Genomic DNA, 9,726 nt, shown 5'->3' with positions numbered 1-9,726 from the left:
TGATTTTAAAATAGAAATTGATAAATGCACGGGTAAGGCTATGTGGCACGGCTGTCCTTCGCAGCAAGCAGCAGGACTTGGGAATCCAGAATTTTCTTCCCGCTCCTGTGTCAGTGGGTCAAAGGTACACACAGTGCAGGGAAAAGGTACGGGATGAAAAAATAACCTTGACCAACCTGGATACGCGTCGCAAAATGTTCTCTGTGCTCATGTTATATGTTCAGTAAGACAAAGTTTATTCAGGTAGCCAATGCAATATTAAAAGTTTTTCAACAGCGGTGTGTACTGAAAATAGTTCAATAACTAACAATTTTAGGAGCACCTGACTTGTGAACAGAGTCAGACTACAAGACATCCTTAAAGTCTATTTTTATAAATGCTGTCGTTTTAGGCATCGCTTGTGCTGCAATGTAGAAGTTTTTTATTTTATCCTACTCCATGATTTCTCACTTCCTTGGGCTGCAGGTGTGGAAATGCTGAAACAGCATCATTACCTTATGTGCAGAGGATGCTTCATGTTGCTGATCCATGTCATCCTTACCTAGCTTTGGTGGGCTGATGCTGACGAGCAGGTGAGCCCCCACCCAGCTGCTCATTCCCTTTCCCCAGTGGGATGGGGGAGAGAATCGGAAGGGCAAAAGTGAGTATAAAAACACACGGCCTTGTGGGCTGAGATACAGACAGCTTAATAAGTGAAGGGGAAAAAAAAACAAGGAAAAACCCACCAAGCAATGCATAAGCAATTGCTCACCATCAACAGACCGGTGCCCAGCTGGCCCCCAAGCAATGGTTGGTTACCTTGGAAAAAACTCCCCGCCCAGCTTTCTCCCTGAACATGATGCTACGTGGCATGGGACATCTCTTTGGTCAGCTAAAACATGGTTGTGTTACCAGCATTGTTTTCCTCGCCGGCCTGAAGCACAGCGCTGTATCAGCTGCTATGAAGAAAATAAACTCTTTCGCAGCTAAACCCAGTACACTAACTAAGAACGAGCTCCTGAAAGGAACCCTTTTGGCCAAATAAAAATGTTTTATAGAAGCATTTAGCAAAAATAAAAATGTCTGGATAACAATAACATTTTTATATATGTGTATGTGTGTATATATATGTGTGTGTATACAAAAATATGTGTATCTGTGTGTATAAAACATACACAATTGTGTGTGTGATTGATTTGAAAACTAGGGTTAGAGCTTTCCTAATGATTTGCAGGTTTTCAGGAAACTAGCTGGATTTTGAGTCTAGGTACTTCCTTACAAAAGCTATCCTGATCCAGTTCTTTGTACCAGTGCTGCCCCTCATTTCATTTGTGATTTACGTCTTCATGAAGGAAGCCTGCTGTCCAGTATCATTAAAATGGCATCTGGGAGAGCCTTTTCAGCTATCAATACACTGCGACGGCAGCACTACTTTTTAAAGTCAATGAATGAATCTAAGATTTCAGACTTGGAAGTAATACATACGTGCAGGGTACTGCAGCCCACAGATTCTCAGTTCCTTGCCAGGCTATAACCATTACTAGCAGCGGCGGGAGTGTGTACCGATACTGCCGGCGGCAGCAGCAGGTTCCCGTTCTGTACAAAGCTTTGTAGCACTTCTAAGACGTGTTTGTGCCACTAGTGGTATTTGTATCACACTTCAGGAACCTGTGCTGCAATCACATTGCTTATGAAAAATACTAATACGCTGGACAAAATTCTCTGTGGTGCCAAAGGGATGGAAATGAAAAATACGTATCAGCATCCTGCAATGTAAATAATAGCTTGAAGATATTGGATTCTTTTGCATAGTGAGTCTGGACACACACTTCCAATTTTCTCTCTCAGAAGTGTTTTGTTTTCCATATATATATATATATATATGAGAAATATTTTCTGCATAATGATGTGTGTGTATGTATGGAAATATATATATTTCATAATATTCCATGTTATATATATGGAAATAGATAATATATATTTTCCATATATATGAAATATTTCCCCCTCCCTCCTTTCAATCTTTGGCTAACAGGCTATGTGAATTTGATGTGTTAGAATTAATTCACCTTTTGAATTTTACTTTTTTTTCCCCCTTTTAGCTCCAGCTCATAAATGATCTGGAGTAGAGATTGGAAGTGTGTTTGATTCACGAGCCCTTAGTAAGAATTAGTCCATAGGACTAGTGATGGTAAGATCATGTACTTGTGAGGGATTTGCAATGGTGGCATGAATGTTTGTCCAGACTCAGGTTACTGCATGTCTAGAAGAACCTTTACGGTGTCTTTAGGGAGGAAAGGAGCAGGCATAAAAATACTTTAGATGTCCTGTCAGTTAAAGAACTTTCTGAGCATAGCCAGGTAAAATACTTTCCTGCTGAATCTGTACGTCAGCAGCGCTGGTGTCTCTGCTGTTGCTCAGAGCTTCCTAGAAGAGAATTGGAACTAACAGACATGACTGATTAAAAATCTATGATCCAGAAATTGTTTGGGAACACTGAACCTGAAGTCTGTTGTTATTTCCATCTTCTATCCAGTAAGAAGTCTTTACGTAGTAGAAGAGGTGTGGGCTTACGTCACAAACGGAGTAGGAAGATTCAAAAAATTTAAAACTGAATAAGCAGCAGTGTATCAGAAACCTCATCTACTCACAAGACCTATGGGGCAAGAACCAGACCAACTCAGGCAGAGGAGAGAAGGAGGAGAGCTCTTTTTCCATTACTGCTTTAAGGAAGAGAATTAATATTTGATAAGAAAAATCAATTAGCTGACAAGTAAGATGGAGATCCAACCTATGGAGACCATCCTTGAAGAAAAACTTTAATGTAGAGGATCCGCGATGGCTTTGTAAGGTCTGGAGCACGGTAGTGGGTAGCTGGTTGACTCAAGGTTTGCCTCAGGTTCTACCCTGTTAAGTATATCCATGATTTTAATATTGTCTCCTGCCTGTTAGGTCTCTTATATTCTGTCAAATTCCATTCGTCTTAATTTGTATCAATTGAGTTTGTAGGTGTTCAATCATTCTGATTTTTATTTGAACCATTACCTGGTTCCTACACCTGTGCATCCATAAATGTATCATCATAACATTTCGCCTTGACTGTAAATTTGTTCCAAAACTGCAGAGCTTTTGTTATTTCCTGAAGCTCTCAGAAGTCCTGGATATAGTCCTCTCATAAAAACCTACACAGGTAATTGTAATTCAGTTTTACAGAAAGCTTTTTTTTTACAGAAAGTAGTATCAAGTCCTTCTCCTGCCCTTGAAGTTACTGTGCCAGTTTTTCTCATTTTATAGCTTCAATTTTCTATCTTAAAGCAGGCAGTCTCTTCTGGTATATGTTTCCTCTTGTTTATCTGGATTTTTCATCACCAAGACCTCAGTCTCAGGGACTCCTCAAGTACTGTGGACAGCCCTTGGAGTTTAACACGTAACTTATTAAAGCATGTGTCATTATTTGCATTCTGTTGCCAAGTGATTGCCTTACGTGAGAGAAAACAGTGATATTGGTTTTGTGACAAGTTGTGTTAAATCTTTCTGAAAAGAAAAGATACTGTATTTTTTGTTATCTCTTCAGTCATAAACAGTCTGGTGAAAGTGTAGCTGTAGTAAGTACAACGTTTTCAGGCAGGCAAGTGATTTTAATTTGTCAGGTGTTATACTTCATTTTGCAATGAATTGTGTATTTCTTCTGAAAACAGAGGAAACAGGAGCATTAATACGTAATCATTTATTTAACATATTTTGCCATATCCTTCTCATGACCGCGTATTTTTCTTACTGACCAGCCAGTGTCTTCTCTCAGCTCGCTGGGTCCCCAGAGGTTGTTCTGCTGCCCAGCTCTGAAACGTCCTTTTGCTGCTGATGCTGTCAGAGGCTCCGTCACCAGACGATGTGTGTTGCGCGCGGCCGAGGCGGAGCGGCTGGAAGGGAGGAAAATCCCCAAAGCACGGGGTGAGCGGGGGGAGGAGGAGGGTTTACAACGGCAGGAAGACCCACACCTGTGTGTGTTTGCTTTCTGCGGTGTCTGAGGGATGAGCTATTCTTTTTTTTCTGTAATGTCCTGCTGTTGCAAGGGCGCTCTTTAATATAATTATAATTATAATGTAACCTTCCCTAGCATTGCCGCTCCAGTTGCTGATGCTCATTCCAGCTCGCTTAGAAGCCATCCCTCCCACGGGTTCAGGACAGACCTTAAAACCCACCATGGATTTAATATGGCGCTAAACTAAGGAGTCCCGTTAGTTAATTATATTCTTTGCCCTTGCCACAGAGGCAGAATTTTCCCTCTTTGCCGAACTGCTTAATAAAGGCAACCTGACTGTTTCGGTACTTGTACTGCATCCTTTACTGCCATATCTGAGCATCTGTCTGTCACCTTACATTTGTACTGAAGGTCTCTCTTAAATGTAGCTTAGGTTTCTAGAGGCTCTGCAAGAGTCTCTCTCCCGCTTTATAAAAAGCAAATGGAAAGAAATGGCGGAATTGATGTAAATCTTCTAGGCGCTAAGGTGCGTGCAGCTGCCCCTTTCTGCTTGAAAAGATTGTCCCTCGCCAGGCATGTTCCTGCACCTGCAGTTTGTCAGCTGAAAGCACAGGAGGAAAAGCAGGGCTGGGGTTAAGGGCCAGGACACGGGAAGAAAGCAGCATCCTGGTGGAGAATATGTGCGTCAAAATGACATTTCCAATCTCCCATCCTACTCCCTTCGTGTTTCTCTCTCACTGGCATGGAAAGATATCAGGTGCAGAAGGGCTACTATAAAACATTTAACAGCAGCCAGTGTTTCCGAAAACATCACGAACTTCTGCACATTTTACTACGCTTCTACTTCTTAATTTACCATGAGATGCCCTTCCTTGCAGTGGCCATGGTTTTCATATAATGCAGCTTGCTTGGGGCTTGGGGTTTTTTTCCCTCTCTATACTTTATAGGGCAGGGAGTAAAAGGTCTGAGATCAGCAGGCCAGGACATCCTGGCCTCATTCAGGAAATCTTTTTTGCCTCGATTAAAATCAATTAGTATGCAAGAAAATAATAAAGTCCACATGCAAGTTAGTAAAAAAAAGAAACCAACCCTGAACTTACACTTGCATGCATTTTTGGTGTTAATATTCACTGTGAATATAATTATCATCTCCCCTGAAAAGCACACTTGGATATCAATAATAAAGCAATGAGAATACAGTTGGACTTGATGATCTTAAAGGTCTTTTCCAGCCTAAATGATTCTATGATTCCATGAGAATTAATAAAACAGATGGAACTCTGATCCTACAGATCCTTAGGGCAGATCACCACTGCAATCAGTGGTTTGGTGATTAGCACAATACCAGCTTAAGGAAATACTATACCATTTGCGTATCATTTCCAGATGTATTGCAGAACTCTCAAGTGAACTTCAGCTGTGAGCACTGGGGACAAGTTATTTAGTGCACAAGTTGAGCAGTTTATTGTGACCGATCAAAAGATACATCATAACTGGCTATACCCTAACTTTGGAGAATCGAGTCAAAAAGACATTTGCTTTAGGCAAAGATGCCATTTTTAAAACTGTGTCCAGAAAACGCTTCTGAAGTGCACCAAAGAGAGGTACAGGAGAAAGTAACTTTGCTGTTGCTAAACCATATCATCACAGCAATGAGTAGTGCACTTCAAAGTTTAGCAAACCGCAGATGGAAAGAAAATGATGTCAGATTTTACAAATCTGTGTTTTAATCAAATTATTGTCAAAAGTATAATTACTTGAAGCATTTCAAAGACGGAATCACAGTGCTTTCTTGCATTCTTTAAAGAACTCAAATAAACTAGAATACAAAAAAGAAGGGGAGTTGCCTTCAGGGATGCAGAAATCCGTGTTTGCAGATCTCGGGGATTTCACCCAGAATGGAAGTTGCTTTTCCTAATGTTTCATGAACAAAGCTAAACAAAACTCTCCTGAGCTTTCCTACAAGGCCTGACCTCCTCCTCTTCTCTCCACCATCCTCTGAAGGCTGAGGCTCTGGTTACAGTTCTGCCAGAACCTTCAAAATGCCTCCCTGATTAGCCGTTAGGTTGGCTAGGGAATGGATCACATTACATGGCCCCTGACAACTGTCTGAGATCTGTTTGGTATTCGCACAATCCTGCCTACTGCTCCTTGATTGAAAATGCTTTTTTTTTTGGCTTGTTATGCAGATTTATATACTAGTGCCATTTACACTACTGAAGAAATGCAAAAGATTAGAGAGGATGAAATGGTGCGCTGGTTTCTCCGTTGGTTACAGAGAGCAAAGCGCTACATCGAAGCAGTTAATTAAATTTTGACTAAATGAGAGTATTATTTGCAAAACAATGATGGAGTGCTCCATAGGGTGAGTAGATGTACACAGCTAGTCTATACAAAAATTTCACGGTTGTGAAGGTATCCAATATGAAGTTTTATCTACCTTTTTTTTTACAGTCCATTTAATTAATAGAAACTCTGTGTAGTAATGTAGAAAACTACACAGTTTTCTTCAGTCAGAAGAGAATTGCACAAACAGAAATATGAGGGTCTGTGGTCTGTAAGTACCTACCAAGGAATGACATCTGATTCGAGACAGCTCTTGAGCCCTGTAGAAGGTATATTAAGATCCCATGGCTGTAAATTAAAAATAAAAAATTTCAAGCTGGAAATACCGCTGAACATTTCCAAGAGATATGGTAGATTGTCTATTTAAAAATGAAGGCTGAATATCTCTGTAACATACATTCTCTGGCCAAAGCACAAGTCATTACCACCATTACCATAACCCAGTTCAGAAATTACTGGGTGAATGAGGTACCGGAATTTTTTTTCCTGACCTTAACAAATATGGAAGAAGCTTCTGTAGTGGGAGATGAGCTATACGTGCATCGGTTGCTGTTGTTATATAGGGTTTTCAGTGGCCTTCAGTAAACATTGTCTTTAAAATGCTTATTGAACTTCATTAAATTATTTGAAACCAAATCAAGCATTCCTTTTAAACTTAAAAGGAATACCACTAAACAGTTCTTATGCTAGACAGAGATAAACCTCTTTAAAAAGGTTTTATACGATCCCATTCCTGTAGCTGAATTTTGCCAGTCAACTCTCCAGGTACTGTCTTATAGAAAGGAAGCACAAGTAGTTTCTGCTGTACAGGTATTTTTAAACAAGAATAATCACTTGTAAAGAAAGTCTGGTTTACAGAAATCCTACCTCTGCCACAACTGTCATATCGGTACTACAATACCATAATTTTCTGCAGAAACAACTTAACACTTTGGATTTCAGCTGAATATTATTTGAAGGTAAATTCTAGCTACTAAAACCAATTTAATATTTTCCTTGGCCATGTGCCATCAAGATAAAAACCTAAAAACATTTATTCTTTCACACAGCAAAGTTCCAACTGTCCAAGGGGAAAGAAAAGCCTAACTGGAGATCACATGGTTATTAAAAAGCCATCCTGATTTTACTTGCTTAGTCTCAGTGTTTCTATCCATTTGTCACTCCTCGTGTGTTGCCTTTATATTATCTACTTGGAAAAGGAAACTCTTTAGGAAAGGGACCTTGCAGTCATATCTGTAGGACAATTAGTTTTTAGCATATTGTTAGTGCTAAGCAAATAACAGTTTGAATCATATATAAGTTCCTACGCTAGATGCAATAAAAAACCAAGAGGGATAGAATAAGCAAATATTTTTCCTTGCTGATTTTCATTTTGAAGTGGTAATTTTAACTCTTTCTCACATACAGCAGCACCTAGCATTTCTGCAGTTTCGTGACTCATCGCTAGACTTTAAATTATTTATGGATTTATAAATACAGGAATGTATATTTTAATGTATTATTTAACTTCAGGCAATCACCTGTCTTTTTCAGTAGGAGCTTTAGCAACGTCATGGGACTTGAACAAGCTGTCTTTTGCAGAAAGGAGCATGCAGTTAAGCCCAGATCACCTCACCTCAGTGATGCCTGCTGGACCTTCTGAGGCTGCAGTCAAGAAGTGTGGGTGATACCATGAACTCATCAGGCTATGCAAGTTAATGGGTTTTAATTCATGTCACTCCCAAAACGCAAGAAAACTTCATAAATGTTTTTTACATACTCTCTAGATTACATGAAATTAGAAGTTCAATGTAATGAGGAATGAACCAAAATAAATTGGCGAATAAGCCTTCTCTCACCCTTTAACTGCCTTGTTTCTCTCTCTTTTTACCTGATGTTGTAAATTTTTATTCATAATATTTTAAATGCAATCAAGCATTTAATCAAGCATGCAATCAAGTAGCTGGCATGCTATTTTTGTTGTGAATGACAGTACAACTTTTTGTCTGTATAGTTTCCCATGCAAGACACCGTGAATCAAGGCCCAACATGTTGGTCAACTTTTTGAGTTTTAAATTTTTCAGCGGGATTTTTGCATTCACATTTGTTGCTTATATGTATACACCCATTGCACCCACTGCACTCAGCTGGACCTGCTCTGTGTGGAGAATGTTTGAAAATCTGTTACATTCAGGTGCCTCGGGATTTAGTGGTGATCCATCCCATAACTAATTACACCTCAGACTCAATCATTGTAGGTCCCTTCCAAGTAAACTACTCCTATCTTATCCTATCTTATCCCATCCTATCCAATCCTATCCTATCCAATACTATTCCATTATTTTATTTTAATTTTTTTATCTTTTCCCTTCCCTTCTCTTCCCTTCCCTTCCCTTCCCTTCCCTTCCCTTCCCTTCCCTTCCCTTCTCCTTCTCCTTCTCCTTCTCCTTCTCCTTTTCCTTCTTTTCCTTTCCCTTTCCCTTTCCCTTTCCCTTTCCCTTTCCCTTTTCCTTTTCCTTCTTTTCCTTTTCCTTTTCCTTTTCCTTTTCCTTTTCCTTTTCCTTTTCCTTTTCCTTTTCCGTTTCCTTTTCCTTTTCCTTTTCCTTTTCCTTTTCCTTTTCCTTTTCCTTCTTTTCCTTTTCCTTTTCCTTTTTTCCTTTCCCTTTTTTCCTTTTCCTTTTCCTTTTCCTTTTCCTTTTCCTTTTCCTTTTCCTTTTCCTTTTCCTTTTCCTTTTCTTCTTTCTCTGTCAATTCTCCTTTTTTGGGAGACAAACAGGGTTTTTGCTATAAATGCAGCTGTCTCTAAAAGCTGTCATGCAATGAATCTATAGTATACTAGCAATATCGTTAGCTATAATGACATAACATAGGATGAAACAGTCATAAGACTTAAAACTGTTAATTACCAATGAGATGTGATATTCCCATTGCAATTATGCTTTCTGGGTAGGTTTAAAGTTCTTTCCCTTTGTGTAATATGAAGCTTTTAGGGTCATTGCTAATGACAACTTTGGAATTACACTCTTCTTCAGGAGCTCTAAATAAAATGCGTACGTTGGAAGCGTTTTCACAAATCAACACCTCATTTCTCTATCCTGCCAGAGAAGATAGCTGTCTACTGCCTTCCTACTCGAACTCCACAGTCTAAGATCAGCTGAGCCCAAGATCTGGCTGACTGCTCTGAGGTTTGCCTGCAGTGGTTTTCTGTAGCTGTGCTGCAGAAGGGAATAGCTGGTCCCTATCCAAGTACAACCTTCTGGCTTTTCCCTCACCTTGATAACTCTATTACAGTCAAGAAGCACCAGTGCACCGAGGCAGACTGTCAGCCACGGCAGTGCTTCACACCACCGCAGAAAGATGAAAAGACAGGTCAAATGCAGACTCTGCATTTAGCCCTCAAAAGCTCCTTTGCTCTAATCGCTCTAGCAATCCTTCCCTAC

This window comes from Calonectris borealis, chromosome 16 (assembly GCF_964195595.1).
Source record: "Calonectris borealis chromosome 16, bCalBor7.hap1.2, whole genome shotgun sequence".
Lineage (NCBI taxonomy): Eukaryota > Metazoa > Chordata > Aves > Procellariiformes > Procellariidae > Calonectris > Calonectris borealis.
The sequence above is the reverse complement of the archived record's forward strand: the minus strand, read 5'-3'. Positions refer to the sequence as shown.